Here is a 26,644-nt window from a genome sequence, read left to right as displayed (position 1 = left end):
TTGGTCTCCCTTAGATTCCATCTCTTCACCTTAAAGAATCAACCAAACTCCACCTTGTCTCCCCTCCTCATAACACTATCAGGAAACTCTCTCAAGGCAGTGAACTGGGTAGTCACAGGGATCACTTCATCCGTTACCCATCCTCGGGGATCACGGTTTTGTTTGCCTGGTGTCCAGAGTCCTGAAATTCATTATTTCAAATATGCTGTCTGTTGCTGGCAGTGTTTCAGAAAGAGGGTTAATCTGACCCTGTTATTCCATCTTCTTCCAAGATGGCAGAAGTCCCTTAAAGTGAATTTTGATTATGTGACTTTTTTTTACCTCATTAAATTAAGTCTAAAAAAGTTATCTGATGTGATTAAGATTATGCTGCTAGTAAATTAAGCCTAGCTAGGAACAGCTAGGCCTAGAACTCATAACCGGGTCTTTATTCCATTCAGTACTCAATCTCTAACAACCTTCAGTTTACAAAATTTGCATGTAGTCATGTGTATGTTGGGCACATATGCACAACTATATCAATTTCTGATGCTCAATAACTTAATTTCAAGTAATTCACACATAATGCCAGTAAAAAATAGCAAGTTCAATAATACGATTTTTGCAAAGATCTATTCCAGTCTTCATGCCTACAGTTACTTTCGTGTAAATTCACCATTACCTAGTGTGTGATGGAGCTAACAGATCTAATTTTACGGAGTTTTTCCAACACTAATCATACAAAGCTGTCAGATGTCAGCTATATATTTATTTTACATCAAGTATATCCTCGAAGGTGAAAATTTCTACTTATATATCATGATTTCTATGCAGAGATAATGCTTAAATTAACACATAGTGAGATTTAATTTCATTTACATATTTTAACATAACGAGAAATTGTATCTGCCAGATTTTGTTGGCAAAAACTATTTTTGTTTGTTATTGGCGAATATATAATATTAAGTGCTTCCATATGGGAACAACCATTCGTGCTGAATTAAATGTATCACTGGACAGTTTATGAGTGTATGTATGTAAGCATATATGTATATACTCGAGTATATACATATATACATATATATACTCAAGAATTTAATTAATGAGTGAATACTTGTATGTTTCTTCAAGCCCCTGACCGTACTTTCTGTTCTTTCATTTTTAACTTTACAAATATTGACTGAGTGCTTGTTAAGCTCATCAGCACAAAGATGAGTAAATCTTAGTTGCTACACTTACAGACCTGATGGTCTAGCATATGGCATTATCCAGGAGGCACAAACTATAGAGTACAAGGTGATGTATGCAGGGTTAATGCCATACAAGAGCACAACCAAAGTTCTTAAAGGGTGTTCATTTCAAAATCAGGGTGCAGACACCTCCACTCAGGAGGAATTAGGAAAAGAGACAAGGCATTGGAGATGGGTCTGGAAATATGCATAATACTGTGATAGTAATATTTGATGAATTAGGCATCAAGGAAATTTTAAGCAAGAGAACAACATGTACACAGCAAGGCGTGCTTGTGTGATGACAGTGTTCCATTATCTAATAAATGGGGAAACTGCAGAAAGGGTTGAGGGATAAAGCTGGAGTGACAGAAGAATAAAGTCACAGTGACATTGTTAGCAGCCATGAAAATGTGCAGGACGAGTTTGTGTCTGATGTCCCTAGGCAGCTGGAAGCCACTCCCTTACTTCACTAGGGATTTGGTATATGATCAGAGCTGTGTGCATGAATACAAACCAACACTTGCATGTATGAAAGTGGGAGGTGATACTTGTGGAAGCACAGAGCATAAGCAAAATAATTCTGGGGTTGAATAGGTGAAGTAGGAGATGGAAACATTGTACAGACATTTCATAGGCAAAAGTCTATGTAATTTGGCAACTGGTTAAATAGGAGTTATTGAAGTGAAAAAAAAAAACACGAAGGGATTTGCTACAGAGAAAGAATTTTACAAATATGCTCAATCTGTTTTTAGCCAAAATTCCCAAACAAGAAACCAAAAAATACTGAACATGAAGTATGTGTGACTACATGGTAATATGAATGTAGCTGTGTCCTTAAGATCTGTACACAGAAATTGATGTCTGAAAATTAGACCAACACATCGGGTAAATAAAAGTTTTTAAAAGCACTCCCATGGGTAGGCTAAGGCGCGGTTGTGAGGTTGTATGGCTAGTGGAGTAGGTCTACTATTAATGGAATCCTGGAATCCAGGGAGCAGACCAATATATTGATTACTTACAATCCCATCTCCTTGGATTCCTGAATGCCACCAAAACCAAACAAAAGAAACAAAACATTTCAGCATCTTTCTTTTTCATCTTCTCTAAGAATAAAAAATTGTATTTGAATTGCCAGGTTAAAGACATATGACAAAGTCAACCGTTCTTATAGGAGAACAGTTGAAAGAATGGGTTAGGTTTTGAAAGGCCACATTTAAGTCCATTCATTGCAAGGTCCAAATGAACTCTGCAAACACCGAGACTTTCCCTGAATTAACACTGAGTTAACAGATCATCTGATACTGATGCTCAAACATTTTTAAATTCCAATAATCACTTTTGTGTCTTACTCATTTCTGAATGTCCTTGTGCTCTATGTGAACTCTTTGTTTTTTAGAATTGCTTCTGATTTCACATGTTTCATCCCCTACCCAACACTCATCATTTTTCACCACATCAGTGATTTCATCTTTACCAGCACTTTTAACATTTCCCCCTGAATTTTCAGGGGGAAATATTAAATTCCCCCTATTATTTGAAAATTAATAGGATATATATTCATAAAGCATGAGAACAGCAAACACACAGTGTAGGTGAGCAAATCCCATGACAGGCAACACTGGAAGGAGTGTCCATAACAGTTAACATTCTCTGTTGTTTATGTGCAGAAATGAAACAACTTTGCGTTGCCTATAAGAGTCAGAAGGTTGAGAATTTGAGGAGTCCAGGAGATGTCTGTATCTCAGGCCTTCTCTCTCCTGAGTACATACCAGAAGGGAGTCTTTCTTTTCCTGCTGGTCAGCCATGACAGGGTAAGACTTTCCTTTCTCTGCTAAGAGAAGAGAGGTGTGATGAGTACTTCATTAACATTTGAGTGACGTCTGCATCCCTCACATTGAGAAAATCACAAGAAACATTCATGAAAAGACTCGTAACAAGGAACTTCTCAGTGAGAATATGCACACAGCTCACAACTCACCAGTCTCTCTTGTGGGTTTTATTTGAAATCTCAGGACTTGGGGACTTTTGCCAGGCTCAGGTAGGTGAGGGTGGGGCAGAGACTTCTCATTTTACCAAGTCTGTACTGGGACAAATCCCTGCTGTCATAGCACTTGTCCTACCCTGGGAAAATGCAGGTATGTCAGTACTCTCTTTGATTTATATTCTTCTTTGTAAATCCCTTTTATTCTTTCCCCCACTAACTATGCTTTATTTTTCTTTAAATCGCATTAGTTCTTGATGTGCAAAGGAAGAGAGATTTAAGAGGCAACTTCTGTGTTTCAAAGGTATCAGTTAGATATCTAGAAATTAAATGACAACACCAGGCAAGGTGTGGGGCTGGAAATGGGACCCAAAATAAATAGAATAGTTGGCATGCAATATAGCATGGATTAATTGTCCTGTGATCCAGAAAGCAAAATTTTAGAAAGTTACTTCTATGTTTGGAACAATGGAAATTGGGTTTTCCAAGTCCAGTATTACTGATTGTTTCAGAGAATTGGGTGATATTCAATATTTAATCAGATTCCATTTTACCTATAAAGTTAAGTGGAAAATTGAGAAAATGCCTCTTTTTTAAAACTCAGACTTGCTGGGTTACCTTGCTGGCTCAGTTGATGGAGCATGCAACTCTTTATGTCAGGGTTGTGAGTTTGAGCCCCACAATGGGTGTAGAGACTACTTAAAAATAAAATCTTAAAAAATAAAAACTCAGATTTGTTAATACAGAAAAAAGTGGCTTACGCTAGGAAATCTACTCTCTAGATAAATATGACTCTATTTCCTAAATCATCTATACTGGGTAACATTTGGGCAATAGATTGCTTATTGACACTGGCTAATATCTTCAAGCCAAAGAGCTCATGTACGGTTGTGGCACTGTTTTGTGTTCATACTTGTATTGTTTTTATTTTTTTTATTTTTTTTTATTTTTTATTTATTTCTAGGAGAGAGAGAGAGAGAGACAGCATGAGCAGGGGAGGGTCAGAGAGAGAGGGGGACACAGAATCTGAAGCAGGCTCCAGGCTCCAAGTTGGCAGTCAGCACAGAGCCCGACGCGGGGCTCGAACCCACGAACCGCGAGACCATGACCTAAGTGAAAGTCGGATGCTTAACCGACTAAGCCACCCAGGCGCCCCATACTTGTATTGTTTTAACAACTTAAGTTTTAGTTAAGTGGCTGGTAACCATATGTTCAGGATTTTATAGAACTGTCTTGATTTAAAACAGGGATTCTCAAGAGAGGGGGATTTTGACCTCCCCTGCTCCTTGCAGGTAACAATATATAGAAATCTTTTTGCTTGTCACAATTTGGAAGATAGGGGTGGATTGTTAATGGCATTTGTGGGTAAAGGCATGAGGTTCTAGTAAGTGTACTATAATGCACAGGATAGCTTCCCACAACAAAGAATTTCCCACCCTCAGATGTTAGTAATACTCTGCTTGACAAATTCTGATTCAAAATACTCTATCTCATTGTCCTTCTGCATACTTATCAGTTCATTTATTCTTATATTCCTAATTTGGAGTTTGATAAGTAGTATCTCATAATTTTATTCTACAGTGAGCTCCAATTAGATCAGGATATACAGCAAATGTACTTAAAAAATATACTCATCCTTAGATGTAAAACTGCTGCCTCATATAAGACATAAATGTACTTTTTGTTTTATTTCCACTCTGCATTAACATTTTAATACAGCTTGTGCAAGCTTATTATGCCAGCTATCCTTTGAAAACACATTCTAAACGGACAACAGAGTGCTTTGCAAACATAGGCTGGAACACCAAGTTAATAATTTTCTTGCAAGGAAATCTCCAAAACTTAAATCAAGAATTCTAAACTGTAAAACATGACTTTCTTTCAACATTTCATTTGCTCTGGCTTGAACTACCGTATAGAATAGGTACTAACGTTCTTAAACTTGGACAGAAGGTGAACTTCTTACCCAGTGGTTGCAGAATGACTGAACACACTGTTCTGCCTTTCCAGGCCCTCCTCCTTACAAAGGGGCCATTTTGGGTGTATGCATACCTGGTGGTGGGATTGCAGCTGGGACCTATGAGTGGGTGTGAATAATCTTTCTGTGGGTTGAGTTGCACCCAAGAATAAAGTAAGACCTGAGCTTCAAAATGCAGCCTCTGTATTCTGTTTTAAAGACTTTCATTTATCTTTAGGTTAAATAACATTCGAGAATATGTAAGCAAAGTCCCCACGGTACATGGTGTCGTAGTTAGAACAAACTGCACAAAAGCAAAGCTTGTATTAGGCATGTTGTGTGCCTGCTGTTCTGTGGACATTGCAGTATCCTATGCATTTTCAAAACAAAAGTGGGTGTTTCAGCAATACGCTAATTTTTAGGGTCCATAAATGTTATGCATCTGGAAATATAAATGCAAATTCACATCAAACATAGCTGGCCTGTTGAAAGGTCCACAGATTTACTATTCCTCCATCCCCCACCCACAACCCCTTTGGTCTTATAATCAAAGCTTGCTGTGTATTGACATTTTAAAAATGAATGTGACAAAAACTTATTTCTTCACTATCCTGAGTTTCTATTCTACAGGGAAACTATTCTCTAGGGTTGCTATCTTTTGATTCATGATGCAGCATTCATATTACAATTGTGTGCATTTTTTTCTGTTTATTCAGTCAATAAGGAGATTGAAATTTATAACCTCAGAAATACCAGATTCACTATAGAATACACTCAATCAGGGCTAAACTATTTCATTGTTATTTGTGGAGGAATAAGGCAAAATTTCAAAATAGGTATATAAAATTGAAAATGTAATGCAGCTGTGGCTTTTCACTTCTAGGTTATAATATTTTTAGAAATCACTTAAGATAGCTTAAGAGCTTTAACCAAAGGAAGCCTGACTCATTTGCCTTAATTAACAAAGTTTTAGTCTTCGATATGGTAACTTTTCATCAGCCTCCTTAAGAACAATAGTTTTAAAATTAAGCTCACTATTCGTAGGGGTGAGAGAAAGAATCCTAAGGAGAGAAGAAAGTACTGAGCAGATAAGGGAGTATGACAGTAACAACATTTCCAAGGTCCCTGTATCTAATATTTGTCTATTACTTGTCACTTGTTAACACTTTTCCCAAATCCTCTTTTTTTTGGTCCTCTTTCAAGTTTACAGTTTACTTTCTCGTTTGGCAAATTAATAAACACATACCTGAAATAACCTTTTCTATATTTATCCCTCCTCTACTCCATTGCAAGTATTTAAATATTTAGTGCAAGACACTGTAGAAGGTCTTGTGGGGATAGTAGATATGTGGGCCATAGAGCTCAGCATATCTGCAAAACTGGCTGACGAACAATTAGAGAGGGGGCTAAAAGATGGATCTCTTACAATCCCACCTTCACCAGCACACTGCCCACCCTATCTAGCTTGACTTTGTATTTCCACTGTGAGAATTCACATTATTCAGGGTTGCAAATTTACCAAAGCCAATACAGCTGTTGAGCTGTATGGTCAGGTGGTTATTTTTTGGTAAACATCAGAGAGTTAGGGGTAGGTACTGATTTTCTATCACCATCTCTATGAACTACTGACCAGATAGTTCGTTACAATAAAAATAAATCTAAAGCCCAAGTCTGCCAAAGTTACCTCCATTTTTTCGTGGGCTGTCTGAAAAAGTATCAGAGACTGTTCATGTAACTTGGGGGGAATGCCTATCCTTAAACCCTCTGAGTAGTACCATGCATAAAAAGTTCACTTTGAGAAAGATGCAATGATACCATTTATTTTTAATTGTTAATATATAATTAAAATATAATCATAAGTGTTAGTTTGTTGAGTTTGACAGTTTTATATACCCCCAGAAAATACTGTCCCAAATAAGTTTCCTTCCTTATTCCTCAGATGAGAAGCCGGTGCTCTCTATGTCATCAAATCCCCTCCCCCAACAACTGTCTGGTTTCTGTCCCCATAAATTAGTTTCCCTAGATTTAGATTTCATATATGCAACTGTATTCTAAAGCAAGTTGGTAGTTGAATCAGGACAGAAGCCCTGTGAAGTGAAGGGATGCGTTGCTGGATGGGACTGCCTTCTTAAGCTTCCATCACACAGGAAGTGGGTCTGTGAAGTCTTTCTAGCCAACTACATATCTTAAATACCTTAAACATCATGGATGAAGAATTATTTTTTCCAAATTTTTATTTAAATTCTAGTTAAAATATAGTGTAATATTAGTTTCAGGAGTAGAATCTTGTGATTCATCACTTACATGTAACATCAGTGCTCATTCCAACAAGTGCCCTCCTTAATACCCATCACCCATTTATCTCATCGCCCTACCCACCTCTCTCCATCAACCCTTAGTTCTCTATAGTTGAGAGTCTCTTATGGTTTGCATCTCTTTTTTCCATAAGTTCATATGTTTTGTTTTTTAAGTTACATATATGAGTGAAATCATATGGTATTTTCTTTCTCTGACTTACTTTGCTTAGCATAATACTCTCAAGTTCTATCCATGTTGTTGCAAATGACAAGATTTCATTCTTTTTGATGGCTGAGTAATATTCCACTATAGATATACACCACATCTTCTTTATCCATTTATCAGTATATGGACATTGAGCTCTTTCCATAGTTTGCTATTGTTGATAGTGATGCTATAAACGTTGAACTGCATGTACCCCATTCAAATCTGTATTTTTGTATCCTTTGAATAAATGCATAGTAGTCTCACTGTTGGACCAGAGTTCTATTTTTAACATTTTGAGGCAACTCCACACTGTCTTCCAGGGTGCCTGAGTCAGTTTGCATGCCCACCAACAATGTAAGAGGGTTCCCCTTTCTCTACATTCTTGCTAACATCTGTTGTTTCTTGTGTTGTTAATTTTAGCCATTCTAACATGTGTGAGATGGTATTTCATCATGGTTTTGATTTATACTTTCCTAATGATGAGTGATGTTAAGCATCTTTTCATGGATCTGTTAGCCATCTGGGTATCTTCTTTGGAAAAGTATCTATTCATGTCTTCTGCCCATTTCTTAACTGAATTCTTTGTATTTTGGGTGTTGAATTGGGTAAATTCTTTATAGATTTTGGATACTAACCCTTTACCCGATATGCCATTTGCAAATATCTTTTCCCCATTCTATTGGTTGCTCTTTTGTTGTTGCCTTCATTGTGCAGAAGCTTTATATCTTGAAGTCCCAATACTTGATTTTTGCTTTTGTTTCCCTTGTCTCCAGCGATGTGTCTACTAAGAAGTTGCTATGGCCATGGTTAAAGAGATTGCTGCCTGAGTTCTCCTCTAGGATTTTGATGGTTTCCTGTCCAAATTTAAGTCCTTTATCTATTTTGAATTTATTTTTGGGTATGGTGTAGGAAAGTGTTCCTGTCCAGTTTTCCCAATGCCATTTGTTGAAGAGATTTGTTTTTCCATTGGATAGTCTTTCCTGGTTTGTTGAAGATTAGTTGACCATATAGTTATGGGTCTATTTCTGGCTTTTCTTCTTTTTTTTTTTTTTTAAGTTCATTTATTTTGAGAGGGGGAGAGAGGCAGGCAGAGAGAAAAATCCCAAACAGGCCCTGTGCTGTCAGACCCAAGCCCAGTATAGAACCGGATCCCACAAAATGTGAGATCATTACCTGAGCTGAAATCAAGAGTTGGACGCTTAACCAACTGAGCCACCCAGATGCCCCCATTTCTGGGTTTTGTATTCTGTTCCATTGATCTAGGTGTCTGTGTTTTTGCCAGTACCATATTGTCTTTGTGATTATAGTTTTGTAATATAGCTTGAAGTCTGGAATTGTGATGCATCCAGGTTGGCTTTTCTTTTTCATAATTGCTTGGTTATTCATGGTCTTTTGTGGTTCCATACAAATTGTTGGATTGTTTGTTCTAGCTCTGGAAAAAATGGTATTTTGATAGGGATTGCATTAAATGTGTAGATGCTTTAAATAGTATAGACATTTCAACAATGTTCTTCCAATCCATGAGCATGGAATGCTTTTCAATTTCTTTGTGTCCTCTTTAATTTCTTACATAAATGTTCTGTAGTTTTTAGAATATAGATCTTTTACCTCTTTAATTTACCTCCTAGGTATCCTATGGTTTTTGGTGCAATTGGAAATGGGATTGATTCTTTGATGTATTTTTCTGCTGCTTTGTTATTAGTGTATAGATATGCAACAAATATCTGCATGTTGATTTGATATCCTGTGACTTTGCTAAGTTCATGTATTAGTTCTAGCAATTTTTTGGTGGAGTCTTTTGGATTTTCTACATAATATCATATTATCCACAAATACTTAAAATTTGACTTCTTCCTTGCTGATTTGGGTGCTTTTTCTTCCTTTGTGCTGTCTGATTGCTGACACTAAGTCTTTGAGTACTACGTTAAGTAGTAATGGTGAGAGTAGACATGCTTGTCTTGTTCCTTACTGTAGGGGGAAGACTCAGTTTTTCCTCAATGAGGATGATATTAGCTGTGGGTCTTTGGTGATGGCCTTTATGATATTGAGGCCCCTTTTGTATATGTTCTTTGTTGAAATCTTTTATATATGGCCTCTGCTTTGTTGACAGTTTTTATCAAGAATGGATGCTGCATTTTGTCAAATGTTTTTTTTTTTTCTGCATCTAATGACAGTGTCATATGGTTCTTAACCTTTATTAATGTGGTGTGTGTGTGTGTGTATTCTTTAATTTCCTGGTTAACCTGTTCATTCTTTAGTATGATGTTCTTTAACCTCCTTGTATTTGAGAGCTTTCCATATTTTTTCTTAGGGTTGTCACAGTGTTATGATCTGAAAAAAATGTGTGGTATGATCTCAGTCTTTTTGTACTTGTTCAGATCTTTTGTACTTGCTAATTTGTGACTCAGTATGTGATCTATTATAAAGAATATTCTATGTACACTCAAAAGTAATGTATATTTTGCTGATTTAGGATATAATGTTCTGAATATATCCATTATGTACATCCAGTCTGATGTGTCATTCAAAGCCATTGTTTCCTGTTGCTTCTCTGCTTAGATGATCAATTCTCTACTATTATTATAGTATTATCAATGAGTTTATGTTTGTTATTAATTGATTTATATATTTGGGTGATCTCAAGTTGGAGGCATAAATATTTACAGTTGTTAGATTGATGGTTAGATCCCTTAATTACGATATAGTGCCCTTATTCACCTCTTGTTACAGTCTTAAGTTTAAAATCTAGTTTGCTTTTATGGGGTACTCTGATATGGGTACTCTGACTTTCTTTTGACATCTATTATCATGACAGATGGTTTTCCATCCCCTTACTTTCAATTTGCAGGTGTCTTTAAGTCTAAAATGAGTCTCTTGTAGGCAGCATATAGATGGGTCTTTTATATATATATATATAAAACTATGTTATGTATATACATACATACATTCTGATATCCTATGTCTTTTGATTGGAGCATTTAGTCCATTTAATTCAGAGTTATTATTGATAGGAATTTTGTGCCACTGTGTTACCTGTAAAGTTGATGTTTCTGGTGGTGTTTTCTGTTCCTTTCTAGTCTTTGTAGCTTTTGGTCTTTATTTCCCACTCAGAGTCCCTTTTAATACTTGCTGTAGGGCTAGTTTAGTGGTCACAAACTCCTTTAGTTTTTGTTTCTGGGAAACTGTTTATTTTTTCTTCTCTTCTGAATGATAGCCTTGGGGGATAAAGTATTCTTGGCAGCATACTTTTCCCATTCAGCATGTTGAATGTATTTGTCACTCTCTCTGGCCTGCTACATTTCTGTGGACAGATGTGCTGTGAACCTGATTTGTCTTCCTTTGTAGATTAAGGACATATTTTTCCTTTGTTGCTTTCAGGATTCTTTCCTTGTCTGTGTATTTTGTGAATTTGACTATGATATGTCTTGGTATGGACTGGCTTTTTTTGAATTTCATGGGAGTTGTTTGTGCAACTTGGATTTTTATGCATATTTCCTTCCCCATATTAGGGAAGTTTTTTAGCTATAATTTACTCAAATATTTGTCTGCTTTCCCCTCTCTTCTTCTGGGACTCCTATGTTAGGAATGTTACTATGATTTAAGGAGTTGCTGAGTTCTTTAAGTCTACATTCATGACCATAGTTTTCTTTCCTTCTTCTTTTCAGCCTCATTACTTTCCATAATTCATCTGCTTCATCCATCCTCTTTTCACTGCTATAACTGAGACGTAAAACTGACTGGATGTATTTTTTTTTTAATTTCAGCTTGACTAGTTTTTAGTTGTTTTATATTTGCAGTAAGCACTTCTCTAGTGTCTTCTATGCATTTCTCAAGCCCAGCTAGTATCCTTATGATTGTTATAAATTCTGGTTTAGGCATCTTATATCAGTTTAAGTTAAATCCCTAGCCATTACTTCTACTTCTTGTTCTTTCTTTTGAAGTGTATTCTTTTGTCTTGTCATTTTTGTCTAGGTCACACTTTTTGGTGTGAGTGTTAGGAAAGCCTGTTTTATTCCTGGTCCAGAAAGTAATGGTTATGTTAAGAAGAGGTTCTACACTGTCTTGGGCCTGGTGCTTTGGGAATTGATTCTGGTGTATGCTCTGCGCACTCTGCTTTTGTATTTTGGCTACTCCTTCCCTCAGGTCAAACCTCTGAAGAGTTTCTCTTTGCCTGCCATAGGAAGTTTGGACCTTGTCTACTGTGTGGCAAGTTTTAAGTAGGTGTATTTTGGGCTGATTTTTGAAAGAAGCTAGATCCTATTTCCCCTAGAGCTGAAGCTTTGCAGCCCTCTATGATCAGTAGACTTGGTGTGAGGGAGGAATTTGTGCTAATCTTCTTGGAGAGGGGCCTGCTGCACGGATTCTGAGGCAGACTTGCCCTAGTGAAGATTCACTTGCAGGGCACAGGGGGGTGGGACTTGGTGTAAGTAGCTCCAGCCTCCACTAGGGGGAGGTTTGTTGCTCACTGAAGTTGGTAAGTGCTGATGGGGGGGTGGGGGCGGGTGTCACCCTGCTCTCGTGTCCCTGGAACAGGGAGTTCACACCTGCCACTCTTCAGGAAGCCTTCACAAAAGTGGAAACAGTCTTCCCTCCTGTGTTCCCAGCCTCCATCAGGTCCTTGCTTTCACCCTGTGTCTTATCTGCACCAGCTGGATTTTAAAATTCCAGATTTGGGGGACCTGTGGTGATCCTTTGTGATAGGCTCTCACTGCACTGTGGCTGGTCCTGGTTTGTAGCAGAAGAGCAGCTGCACAACTGTGTGGCAACTAAATTTATGGTAAAATGCAGCAAAAAGCTGGTACCAAGCTCAACAGGTGTCTCTGTTATTATGCTAGTAAAGGGATGGTTGGTGCCCACCAGTTCTTTTGTCTCTAGAACAGACAAGAAGGGGAAACTGTTTCTCCCCATGTGGTCCAGGTGGTCCTCAAACCATGCTGTCTGCTCCCAGGTCTCTGTTCCTTCTTACAGAAGCACAGCTAAGACCACCAGGCATGAACTTCTAAAACTTCAGAGTTTAAGCTCCACTGCTCATAAAAACTCGTAGTAGTCAGCCCCTTTCTTTTTCCTAGTCAATGATTTTAGGGCAGGGTTTTTCTTGTGCAATCCCCTGAAGACTGTGTTCACTTTTTCTTGTTCACTCCTATCTCTTTGATCAGGGCTCCCTACCCTCTGCAGCACCTGCAATTTTTTTCTCCCCCAAATTAATTCTCCACAGCATCTGCCTTCCATGATGTGGCTATTTCTCTCCCTCTAGATGCTGGTTTGCTCAGTCTTCAGATCGACTTCTTGGGTATTCAGAATGATTGGATATTTATCTAGCTCTCTTCGAGGGATGAAGCAAGCTAAGGTTCCCCCTCTCATCTGCCATCTTAACTTCTCTCTTGAAAAATTATTTCTTACATTCATTATGCTAATTAGAGCCTTTGGCATATATTTTAATAACAGTATGTGAGGCAGCTATCTTGAGGAGTGTATTAAATTTTTCATAGCCACAACATGTATCAGAGATGGGATAGGAAAAAATTGTCTTCTGAAGATCTTACTCCTGCCTCTACCTCCTTTCCTGAATAAATCCCACTCACCCTTAAATGTACAGCTCAATAGCCCCTGGCGCATCACCAGAGCAGTTTATTGGTTCTCCTGCTTCCTATAGTTCTTTGTATCAACTTTCATCATAGCACTGTAAACTGAATTTACCACAGAATGGCTTTCCTTGCATGTAGGCTTTCTCCTCAGAGGTCAGATCTTAGACATCTTGGTGTATTTTCCATGTAAATCACTGTGCCTTCCAGGGTAGATACGCAGGTGTTATCTGGGGCTTTTTCAAAGAGTAGTTAATCGGGAATTCATGACATTGTCTCATCTAGTTGAAATCTCAAGTTCAAAGAAAAAAGGGGATTTTAACTACAAATTCTTTCTGGCTGGGTGAGCCAAAACTGATGCCATCTGATTAGGAAATATACCTCTCTAGGGAACTAAGAAAAGATGGATGATGGTGAAGTCTATAAAAGAAGATAGGTCTTTCTTGGGTTTGCATGGCTTCCTTGCCATTATCATTTTCCTTATTTCCTCCCTTAATTTTTATATGAAGTTTATTGTATTATAAGAGGATTTAAGAGGTTAATTATGTCAGTGAATCAGCTAGAATTCATTGCAAGATTTTATCTTTGAAAGACTGAGATGACTGGCTTAGTAAGAAAAGATTCCTAGGAAGTAGTAATTTGGATACTCATGACTATTGTAGTCATGATTTTTATTTCCTGAAATCATAGGAAGAAACCTTCCTCTGGATAAAAAAGCTCATGTATTGACATAGCTTACTAAAAAACAAAAAAGCAAAAAAACCTCAGTCTCACAATTTGCTTCACAATTCATTAGAAATCACTAAAATCCTCAATATCTGTTCCAAGTGATCAATTAATTGATTCTAACTTGGTGAAATAAAAATTAATTTTTTCTTAATTTCACAAGTAGGACACGTGCTCCTCTGTAACCAGACAGCAAATTTTTATTTCCTAATGGATTCTTAGCACTAATTAGTGTTATACAATTATAGTTCAATGAACTAAAAAAAGAATGCTCATAGAAAAATAGCACACTAATTAGGGTTTTAAATATGAAAAGGAGAAATGCCTTTATCCAAGGAACATCAGTCTTTTGCCTCTCCTTTTAATTCAGGGAAACACTCCATTTCTAGCTACATACTCTTTCTCTGCCTCATCTTTCAATCTCATGACTCCCTCCTTCTGTCCTGGTCTCCTTTGAGCTATTTTTGACCCAGAAGCCAGAGTGATTCTATTAAACTGCAAATCAAATTATGTCACTCCCTTGCTGAAAACCTCCTAGTGACTTTCCATCTCACTCAGCCCTAAAGCCTATCACTATCAGTATCACTATATCCAAAGCTGTAAGAAAACCTGACCTTGCTCTGGAACAAGAGACTGTATTTTTCAAGTTTTTTCACTGTATAAACATCCTTGAGAAAATAGCCCAGAACAAAGGCAGTCAGTACCCCTGATCACAATATATGGGAAAATGTGAGAGACCCAGGGAGAATTGTTTCTCAACAATTATGTATTTTATTTGTCTTACTGTTTGTCTCTGCCATTAGATTTTAAACCCTAAGAAATAGGGATTCATATTTGTCTTTCCTGCCCTCCACCAGTATATCTCCAGTACATGGAAGAATAGCTGATAATAGATATTGAACATATACTTGCTGACCTTCTTCACCAGAGGTTACAAAGGAAGTTGGCTGACAGAACCAGATTACAGAAGCTGGAAAGCCCAAGATGTACAGTCAGCAAGTTGGGGAGTCAGGAGGGCTTATGATGTAGGTTTCAACTGCAAGTCCAAGTGCTTAGAACCAGGAGAGCTGGCAGTATGAGAAAAAGCAATGCCCAAACTCAAGGACAGTCAGAAAGAAATTAAAACAAAGAAATAGAGTATTCTTTAACTTCATTTATTTTTGAGAGAGAAAGGGAGAGAGACTCCAAGGCAGGCTCTGCACCATCAGTGTGGAGCCTGATGAGGAGCTCGAACCCACAAACTGAGATTATGACCTGAGTCAAAATCAAGAGTCGGACACTTAACTGAATGAGCCACCCAGGTGCCCCTAAAAGAATTCTTTATTTCTCAGCCTTCTATTCTATCCAAGCCTTCAACAGACTGGCTGAGGCATACCCACATCAGGGAAGATAATCTGTGCCCAGGTTGCTTACAGCAGGAATTGAGGTGCAAATGTCAGGATATAGGGTACTTTGTAGGATCATAAGTATGGCTAAGAAGTAACCAAGGAGAAGAGAGACTGGGATGGGTAGAGGAAACGTTATGGTGTTCCTCCTGGCCTGAAAGATACAGAAGATTACTGTGATGTCTCTTGGAATATTGTGTATTCTTCTCTTTTGCTAAATTGGAGGGTCCTAAGACTTCCTCTCTTTGTTTGTTCTTAACTTATACTGGGAAATTTAGACTTGAGCTCCATCTCTCCAACAAACTACTGCTTTCTTTGTGATCAAATTACTAAAGCTAGGTTAGGAAGGAGGACAAGCGTCATTCTACAGGTAAGGGTGGAAACTCAATCATCTTATCCAGAAACACCATCTCAGACACAGCCAGGAACCATGTTTAAGCAAAAACCTGGTATTCGAGCACTGTGGGGAATAGGTTCAGCTGAGTCTGAAGAATGGATCAAACAGGAGAGACCACCCAGGACTAGTCAAGTTGACATATAAAAAAACCCATCATAATCGCTAGAGTCCCACCAATTCTTAATAGGTACTAGTAAGTAAATAACACTGTTCTAAAAATCTAATGTGTTCAGACCATTGTGTTCGGGGTCATCTTTGCCACACACAAAGATTAAATGATCAAGGGGGACAAAAGGTTAGTTCACCTTAGCAGCTGATGGCTGTTGATGGACAAGCTCATGCTAAATTAACTGAAAATGAAGAATTTAGAAATATATGAGAGACAAAACAATTAACTTGGTCGTTGATTTTTTAAAATGATCTCTACATTCAACTTGGGGCTTGAACTCACAACCTCAAGATCAAGTGTTGCAACCTCCTCAGACTGAAAAAAGTAGATTGTCCCCATAGAATAGAAGCTCTGTGGAATGCATGTCCAAATAAGGGTGGAACAGGAGGGAGAAAGGCAGTAGGGACTGCCAGTGTGGCTAATAACACTCCTAGGGCCTAAGTGAGCTGTCTCCTCTACTCACATAAAAAGTTATGAAATATGCTTGCTTTCCGAAGTCTTTTTTTTTTTTTCATCATGCCCAAATGAAAATTTTAACTCTCCAGATCGCTCAGTCATGGAACTGAATCTTATTAGACTTAAAAATGTAGACTATTATGTTAAAGACTGTTTGTAACTAGTTATTTTCAAAAAAGTGCTAAAGTAGTTGCAAATAATGAGTGAAGCTCTATGTAAATAAATTATTTGACCTGTTTAATTTTTTAATTAAAGTGTTTGACAGATAAATTTACAGCTTCATGTGTTACATGTATTTTTAAAAATAACTTTAAAAATTGCAATCAGTATCCATGTTTCTTCTAATTCATAGTTAGAGAAAGTTTGTTCTGCTGCTTTTTCATTCTGAAAGAATCAGAATTTTACATGTTGAAAATTAACCAAGGTTATTTTTCTTTTGGGGAAAAAAAAGGCTTTGACTCACCAAAATCTCACAAGACTTCTTTCAAAGCTTGAGCTTCCCTTTTGGCATCTTATTCATTACTTCCTGAGAGCGGCCAGTCTCTTAGGTAGAAATGACTAGATTTCTAGAAATGGTGCCTCAGTTAGTCATCATTTTGGCCTGAAAATCCCATTTCCAGGGCACAACATCATGGATAGTGGCACACCCCTTATGAGACATGCGTTAGCAGAACTGAAGCATTTATGCATTGAAAATATTTTTTCCCCTAAAGTTTTTGGATGTAAAACAGAGAAATTAACCTAAGTGTAAGTTAGGAGTCATCCACTGAATGGGGTCATGTACTGTTTTGTGGAAAATGGTTTCACAAGTACAAACTAGCAGTGCTATACGAGTTGGTTCACTGAGGGGGGGATGACCTAAGCTTGAGGGTAAGACCAGAGTTCAGGACTCTCCAACCAGGGATCAGAAAATCCCAAGAACAGGGTGGATGAATTACAGAATTAGAATTGTGAATGGGCAGTCCTAATTAAGAACCAGTAGAAGTCAGTAAGTCATAAAGGGACTCAGGAAATAAATATAAGACATTCCAATGAAATCTTGCTAATGGAGACTTGCTGAGTTTTTTTTTTTTTAATGGGTTTATATGAGCTTCATTAAATTAAAAAAAACACTTATGTGTATAAATTTAAAAACCAAGGGGAGAACTGACATATTTGCTATATCAAGCCTTTGCATTCATGAATATATCTCCATTTATTCAAGTCGGTGTTTATGTTCCTCAGTCTAGTATTATTCCTCCAAGTCTTTCTATTGTTTTTTAGGTCTATTCTTGGCTTCACTGTGGTTTTGTCATTACTGTTGTTTCCTACAATGAACAAAATTTTTTCTATGATTTCTTATAATTGTTGTTGTGTAGGAACCTTAATAATTCTGATATTGACTTTGTATCCTGCACATTTTGTGAAATCTACTGGTGAAAATTCCACAATACATAGGTAGGCAATACATATAATTTTGTTTCTTTATTTGTAATATATTCCATTGGCTAAAATTTACAATCCAGTAGAGGAATTACCTACATTTGTCATCTAAGTATCTATTTTTTTAATCAAAGACTTGAATTTTATGAAATGTTTTTTTCCTACTATTTATTATGATCGGGTGGTTTACCCTGTTGATTAGTGTAGAATTTTATGAAATGCTTTTTTCCTACTATTTATTATGATCAGGTGGTTTACCCTGTTGATTAGTGTAATATGCAATAGTTTTCTACTGAACTCTTTCTATATCACCAGGACAAATAGAATTAGAACATGATGTGTCATTTCATATACACCTTTACTTCTAAATAATACTATATTATTTAATATTTTGGCATTTATATTTATGTCAGATTGCTCCGTAAATTTGATTTCAATTTAAAATGTGCTTTATATCTATAGGTGTGTCTTGTGCATTTCTCATGTTTGTGTTATGTTTTAGTGATTAGTCTTATTTCTTTTTCATTTTTTTCATCCTGAAATCAGGTTTGATTTCATTGGTTACTTTTCTTCACTTCCTTGTTTTCTACTTTACTTATACCTGCTCCTATTATTTTCTTGCTTCAACTTTCTTCAGATTTATTGTTTTACTTTTCCTAGTTTCTTCAGTTAAATGCTTAACTCATTTAGCTTTTTAAAAAAAACCTGTTTTAAAATACTTTTCAAAGAAATGACTAAGTTTATTAGATTTCCATTCTTAGAACAGCAATGCCTGCATCCTATAAATTTTGCTCTATAGTATTTTAAACTATCCTTTGTTTCTAAGTGTCCTCATTTCCATTAAAGCTTCCTTGTTATTCTGTGAGCAAGTACCTAGGAGCACATTTTAAAGTTTTAGTGTATATGCATATGTGTTTTCAGACATGTTTACTCTTTTGTAACTAATTTGCTTGCATTGTGGGTAAAAACCAAAGTCCATATGGTATTAATTACTTGAAATATTTTGAGACCTTCTCTGTTCTTAAGTTTCTATCTCTGGCTTGTAGTTTTTACTTAGCCTCAAAGTCCAGAAGTAGGTCTTATAATTAAAGCTTAAAGCTTCTTTTCTGCAGTGATTGATACTGAAGACACAGAAAATGTGGACAGTAATCCTACAGGTCTCTTGATTGACTGTTCTGAATGTATCAGTATTCATGGTCTTCATACACGGGCAGCTCCATAGAAACAGTAACACCTAAGAGGTGGCTGGGTGGCTCAGTCAGTTAAGTGTCTGACGTCTGTTCAGGTCATGATCTCACAGTCCATGGGTTAGAGTCCTGCATCGTGCTCTGTGCTGACAGCTCAGAGCCTGGAGCCTGCTTCAGATTTCTGTTTCCTCTCTCTGCCTCTCCCCTGCTTGTGCTCCATCTCTCTTGGGAGTGTTCCCCCCACCCCCCAAGTATGTTTCATAAGAGGGGAACTCCCTTCCTGTCTGTAACTTTAAGGAGTGGCCCCTGACTGACCTGGACTACTTTTGGCTCCCTGTTCACAGGGGCTCACAGAGCTTGGCTCTTGGTCCCTACTGTCTGTTCCCAGACCCAGAGCTCAGATGACCAATGGGTTTGAGACCCACTCAGCATCTTGAATTCTCTATTTCTGATTCAAAATAAGTTTCATTTTACCTTTTATCATGTTATGGCATTTTGGTTTTTCCTTTCTATATTTTATTCCTATGTGTTTTGATCAGAGGGAGTGCATCCAACCATAAACTTCCTGCACTTTATTGATTTAAAATTTATCTTAAAAAATTTGGACTTTTTCTGTGTATGGTATAGGATGAAATTTCTCTCTCTTCAAGACTGAATAAAAGCATCTCACTTATGCAATGATAAATGACAATTCAGTCCATCCTGTGGGATGGATTAAAAATATCACAAATTGCGCACCTGGGTGGCACAGTTGTTCAAGTGTCTGACTCCTGATCTCCCCTCAGGTAATGACCTCACAGTTTGTGGGATCAAGCCCCACCTTGGGCTCTGTGCTGACAGCACAGAGCCTGCTTGGGATTCTTTCTCTCTTAAGTAGATAAGCAAACTTAAAAAATAATATCACATATTGGTGGACTCTGTAAAATTGATTTGGAACTCACTAAGATGTAGATTTATATATTTATATTTTCTTTTGGAATTAATTTTGAAAGGAGCCCAGAGTTTACAGTTAAGTCAAGTTCACAACTTTTTCTATCATCTTAAAACCCATTTCACTCACTTGTACAACTTGCCAGGCCCTAAAAGCATCGAGTATGCAAATTATACTGTAAAATGCAAGTCCTTTACCTTTCAAGCTCATGGATGCCATTGTTTTTGACTCATTCGTAGGAGGATTTTTGAAAAATTTACTTCCCAAAATATTTTTCCTCTGATTTTGCTTGCATATAGCCTAACTCTCTCCAGACTGCAAATGAAATATCTGCAGAGGAGATGGTTAATGTCTAATCTAAGATTTGGCAGGAAATATTTGTGGAGCAATAAGTCATCTTTTAAAGATCACTGAACCTTGCTTGACCTTAACTTCTTCATCTGTTAAAATGATAGAAATGGATTATCTGACCTTTGAGATTTGTGTAGGAACATGGCTGTTTCTATATCCTGGCTCTGAATAAATAATAATAGTAAATGGCATTTGGGAGGAACTACCATATGGTATGTAACTAGGTGTGATGCCATGTCTAATTCTGTTGATTTAAAATTCGTAAAAAACCATTAGTGAGTTGGAAGACCGGGTGAAGAACCTATTAATTACATGGGCAAACGATGCTATATAAGGAGATGTTACAAACGGGGAAGAAATGATAGGTGTGGCACGCATGCCCAAGAGAGAGAGTAAAGCACTTACTGACTGATGCGCGCATTATGTTATTCTAGCAAGAATTTTTCTTAATGAGCCAGATTTTCCCATTGTTTAAATTGTTCCCTTATTTCTTCCAGGTGCTAGAGTACTATGCCCTGGAGTATCAAAACTGCCTTTGATGTTACCCTGATGTCCCAAATGTTGTACTTGTCAAAGCGTGGTTTAGGCAGCTGAGAAGATCTGGTTCAATTTAATGTTCAGTTTTCCGTACCAGGAGTTTTTACATGATATCCTGTTTTATCCCCAGAGGATTATATTAATTGCAATAGGAACACTGAAGTAGTAACACACTTAGCATTATTTATCTCGGCATTAGCACACTAAGGACCTATTTAGCCGGTGGGAGCTTCAGAAGCATCATTTTCAGTTTCTAAAGAAATCAAGTTTTATTCCCAATCCTTGGCATTTCTTAAGCAAGCCTCTGTGTAGCCTTAATGAGCTATTCACCTTCTCAAAGGAAAACTGAGTATTAATAACAAACTATCCATATTGCCCAAAGAGACCAACGTTTTGTCGACTTCTAGTCTTCCTAATTTTTCAGATTTGCTGACTGTGGCATAATTCTGGTTACTTATTCTTTCATGTTTTGTTGCAGCTGCTACTGTTGTTTAACATCAAAGCAATTTCATAACTTTGACATGAATAGTACTTTTTAGTGCTATGAAATGTTTATTTCAGTATATATACTCACAGTTGCTGTAGCTCAAGTTCAGACTCATATATCATACTGTTATCTAATATTTGCCCTTCACGTTTGTCCTTCCCAGGTTGTGTTTTGACGGACATGAACTGAAGTTAGTTACCCATTAGGACTCTGCCTAATCTGGGCCCTTTTCCCCTCTGAAAGAAAAGAAGACAGGTTATTTTCATTTTAAAATTTTACAGTCACTTACTGTATATAGGGAAGTGAAAAGAAGCATTAAAGATAACAAAGTAAAGCACATTTAGAATTTCACACATTTTGTATGTATTCTTTTCAAGGACAGAAGAGTAGATCTTTTGCAGGTTTTTTTTTCCTACTTTAATCCTTGAACAGTCATCACCAAGCATCCTTTATGAACGCCACATTTACTTTTCAAAACTTTTTGTCTTTCAGACTATAAGTAATGCATATTCATTGTATATATTGTGTACATTCCTGAATTAGATAAATTCCTAAAGTACAAAAAAAGATTCTAATAATAAACACCATTAAAATCTCACCCATATTTTTACTACTGAGGCAACTACTACACCATTTTGCATACTTACATAGTTTTCCTATCTTTTTGTGTATACACAGTGCTTTTCTTTAAATAGTTTTTTAATGTTTATTTATTTTTAAGAGAGAGAGAGACAGAATCTGAAGCAACCTCAGTCAGCACAGAGCCTGACGCATGGCTCGAACTCATGAGCCGTGAGATCATAAACTGAGGCCAAGTCGGACACTTAACTGACTTAGCCACCCAGGTGCCCTTGTATACACAATGCTTTTTGATCAAGTTTGCTATTACACTTGGGGAATAGTGACCAGTGTCCACCAAGCATGTCTGCCGCTATGAATTTTAAATACTTGAATTTCTGTTAAGAAGCACAATGATCCATTACAACATTATTTGTTGGGAAAATTCAAACACCACCAGTGTTACTAGGATCAGGTTTCTGAGGACTTGAAGATGCAGTAGAGAAGTTGTCCCTAACCACTTCTGCTTCTAGATGGGCAGTCAGAGGGATAACTGCATATGGACATGTGAATGGCTCAGCTTTCTTCAGCAAAGCAAAATATCTGAACAAAAAATAACCACTTGACAGACAATAAAAATTAATGAAATAGCATTTCATGTCTTTGGCATCAAACAGTGCATTTAGCTGACCATTACAAATAGCCATATGATTTCTAATTCTAAGAATGACATAATGTAATTAAGTCATGTCTGGCAAAAAAAAAAAATCTTAATTTGGTTAATCTTATGATTTCTCTCCCAAATATTTCTGGACTGAGCTGCTGGCATTTCTTTATACCTAAAATATATTTCACTGCACAAATATTTGAATTGGGTATAGAGTTTCATGCATTTAATCTTGTATATCTTCTGCCTCAAATCATGTTTCACTGGAGTAAAGCTTAGTTTTATTCTGTCAGCAAAGTGGTTGCTAGCATTCTCCAAGGTATCCAATGAGAACAGAGGACACCAAATAGAAAACACTAGACCAGATCTGGTTTACAGTTATCTTCTGTTAGGTCTGATTTTTTTTAAAATCAGTTGCTACCATTTAAAAACTGGTAGAATGCATACAAAGATATGGGTCCCTTGCTTTCTTTATATATCAAGAGATCAGGCAATCCTGGGACTGCACTGAAGTACAGTATCAGTTGGTCTGGACTGAGTAGTGCTGTTCCCTGCTAGTCTATTTTCATAGTCACCTCTCATCCTATTTTTATATTCTAAATAAGACATTTGCAATTTTTTGAAGAATTATTTCAGCCTATATTGTCCCATTTTCTTAAAATGCACTTGTTCTTCTCATCATCCCTTGGATATCATGTACAGTCTCTAAGCATCAGTATCACTGCCACATTTTCCTGATGTAGCCTGGCCTTTTACTAGCTAAATTAAGGGTCTCCCCATTTGTTTTCCACTGAAACTTTGGCTATAGTTCTATTGAACTATTTATCCTATTAATGACCTTAGAGGGCAATTTTTTTTATCTATGGCCCCTATGCTTCTCCACCTCCTGACTTGTTCCTTGAGGGAAAGGACCATATATCATGTAAACTTAATGTGTTCACAATCAGTAATTTGCTCAAGACATGCAAGCTGAATAAACAGGAAGTAAAATACATAGGGGCACCAGGGTGGCTCAGTTGGTTAAGCATCGACTCTTGGTTTTGGCTCAGGTCATGATCTCATGGTTTCAGGAGTTCAAACCCCGAGTCTGGCTCTGCACTGGCATCATGGAGCTTGCTTGGTATTCTGTCTCTCTCAAAATAAACTTAAAAACATTAGAGAAGTAAAATATGTATTTTTTTAGTGTTTGTTTTTGAGAGAGAGAGAGAGACAAAGCATGAGCATTGGAGAGGCAGACACACACAGAATCTGAAGTAGGCCAGGCTGTTAGCATAGAGCCTGATGCAGGGCTTGAACACACAAACCATGAAATCATGACCTGAGCCAAAATCGGAGGCTTAACCAACTGCATCACTCATGCACTTCTTAAAGATAAATTTCATTAAATTGAGCTTTAATGACTATTTTTATTGACACTTTTAATATTTGATGGTATAAGGCTTCTCCCTTTCTCTTCCCTTCCTCTTTTTCTTCCCCTATCCTATCGGCTGTGGGTGTACATGTACAAACACCTACACATGCACACCACTACCACCACATAGCAAAATAATCATACTATATAAGTATCCAGTAGGTTTCATTAGTACAGAAGTATCAATTTAAAATTTGCAGTGTAAATACCAAACTTATTATATGCCACTGCCCTATATAGTTCATCATATCTCATTTTTATTTATATTTATCTCAAAAATAAGATGCAGAGACAGAATTAAAAGAAAAGGAAATTCTAAAGGCTCAAAGACTGCTATTTAGTAGGGATCATGTAGATGTGGCTGTTTTCTGAATGGAAGTTAGGAACTTTTAGATAAGCTCTAAAGGAGTTGACTACTGAAAACTTCTTCATGATTACAGTATCATGTCTACTTGCAAATGTGGGACATGAATACCCTCATCTGTGTGCCTACTGTGGAGCCATTTGTCTTTATGGGACTTTGCACAGCTGACAGCTAATGCAGGCGTTTAAATGCAAAATCTGACACTGACGTTTCCCCCCCGAATGACACTTCGATTCATAAATTATACGAATGTGTTTAGCACTATTCATTTATGAAATAATGCAGCTACCACTTAGTAATGCAATTCAAAACATCTTTCACTTTATTTAGCCATTTCCAACCTCATTACATGGGACTATGAAAAGAATAGAAATTGATTAGACAAGGAGAGAAAAGTGGGCAAAAGCATTTCCCAGCATGTTGCCCGCCTTGTGGCAAAATGATGGAACCATAACATTTTATTTCCTATTGAGGAGATGTTGCTTGCTTAGGTGGTCTGTTTCTGATTAAAAGCATCTTTGTAATATTGCGTTCATTTCCATAAAAAAAAAATATGCCTTGTGCCAAAGAGCTAGTACTAACTGCAAAAAGAAACATGTTACTGTGGCAAGACAGGATATTCTTGGTTCCAAAGCCTGTAGGATGGCGGGTTTTGAATATGTAGCAAATTGGGGCACCTGGGTGGCTCAGTTGGTTAAGCGTCTGACTTCGCTCAGGTCATGATTTCACGATCCGTGGGTTCGAGCCCCATGTCAGGTTCTGTGCTGACAACTAGCTCAGAGCCTGGAGTCTGTTTAAGATTCTGTATCTCCCTCTCTCACTCTGACCCTTCCCTGCTCATGCTGTCTCTCTCTCTCTCTCTCTGAAATAAATAAAACATTTAAAAAAATGTAGCAAATTAGGAGTTTAGAAGCCTAATTTCTCTACATTGGGTCAACGATAAAAGTAGAAATCATATAACCATTACTAGTGGCTAAGTTAAGAAGAGGTATAATTTTTTAGCACTTCTCAAATGCTATTTCCTCAAAATATATTACCTGTAATTGTCAAAACAACCTGGAGATAGGGAACTACTGTCCTATTTTATAAATGTGAACTCAGACTCAGCCTGGTTAAGTAATCTGCAGGAGGTGGGCAGTGGGGGTTTGAGCCAACCTTGCAACCGTTAACTTCTTATCTCTCATTCTCGTAGCTACTTTAGGGCCTACAGTGCCTCTTTTTGGAAAGATACAAGTGTTCCCATTGACTGTGTTCCTTAAAGTGATTCGTGGGTCTTTGTGATGGGGTTACTCTTTGCTTGCTCCCATAAACTTTTTAGACTTGTAACAAAGGTATTTTGCTGTTTATGATTTTCCTTTTGAGGGACTGGTCTGGATACAGATCTGTTCTGTTTGAGGAGTGGTGGGGAGAATGCACAATCATCTCTCTGATGGCACGTGGGTGTGTGGTCTTGGTAAGTTACTCCATTGTCAATGAGATCAGGACACACTTACTCATGTACTCATTCACAGAGGATGACTTAGAAGCAGCTCAAATTAGATTAAGAGTCTGATAAGGAATAACTGGTCAAAGGACAAGGGAGACATTTCACATAGTTTTCCATTATGTGCTATTAAGTATGAGGACCTTGCATTTGGAGCAGAAGGCTGCTAATTTCTCATGTGATCTTTATCAAGAAGTACAAAATGAGTGAGCAGCATACAGCTTGAGGAACGTGTCTCAGGTGGGTTATGAATTATACAGCCAGATGGCCTCACCTCCCCAAGGACTATTCTAAAGTCATATACATTCTTTATTCATTAATTTCAAATTTTTGCCTAACATTTCATTCATATTAACCTTTTCTGCAAGGGAAAACATTTTCATAAAAAGGAAAATAATAAATTTGGATATTATTCATTTTGCAGGAAAATACAATCCTATCCTTTAAAAAAAGTAAATGCTAAGATAGTATTTGTAATAAAAATATATTCACCAAATGTTTTTACACTTCATTTATCAGAACTATGTAAGTCTTACCATTTCCTTCTTACTAAGGTCATGCGACTTATTAGTGGCAGAAAGAGCTTTATAGACCAAACATATTTATGTTGTATTTTAAATATAACACGAGGCTTATTGAATAGAACTGCTTTCCTTTTCCTCTTTGGTTTATTTCATTTTCTAAATAAGCCTGATACTATATTTTTAGTCAACTGGACTGTTCACTAATTTTATACTGGAAAAGGTATTAGGTTGGAATCTCAGGCTGAAAATCTAATATTTGTAAGCAAAGGAAAAGACTTAACTGATCCTGGTTAACACCAGAAAAGCTTTATGTTAAATACAGACAAGGCAATCCTAAAGTAATTGGTATAATT

At 37.1% G+C, this 26,644-nt stretch overlaps 1 long non-coding RNA gene across 2 annotated transcripts in view; it reads right to left on the bottom strand.

Moving 5' to 3' along the window:
* Positions 1–728: 728 nt before the first annotated feature.
* Positions 729–26,644, bottom strand: part of LOC144228067 (uncharacterized) — an 85,522-nt gene continuing 59,606 nt past the window's right edge. For both annotated transcript variants that reach the window (XR_013334114.1, XR_013334113.1), the window contains 2 exons: positions 21,372–21,520; positions 729–3,042 (listed from right to left, as the gene is read on the bottom strand). This is a non-coding gene — a long non-coding RNA (uncharacterized LOC144228067). The remainder of the gene's footprint in view (positions 3,043–21,371; positions 21,521–26,644) is intronic.

Source organism: Crocuta crocuta, unplaced genomic scaffold, assembly GCF_008692635.1.
Source record: "Crocuta crocuta isolate KB4526 unplaced genomic scaffold, BGI_CrCroc_1.0 scaffold162, whole genome shotgun sequence".
Classification (NCBI taxonomy): Eukaryota; Metazoa; Chordata; class Mammalia; order Carnivora; family Hyaenidae; genus Crocuta; species Crocuta crocuta.
This window is presented reverse-complemented; position numbering and strand designations above follow the sequence as displayed.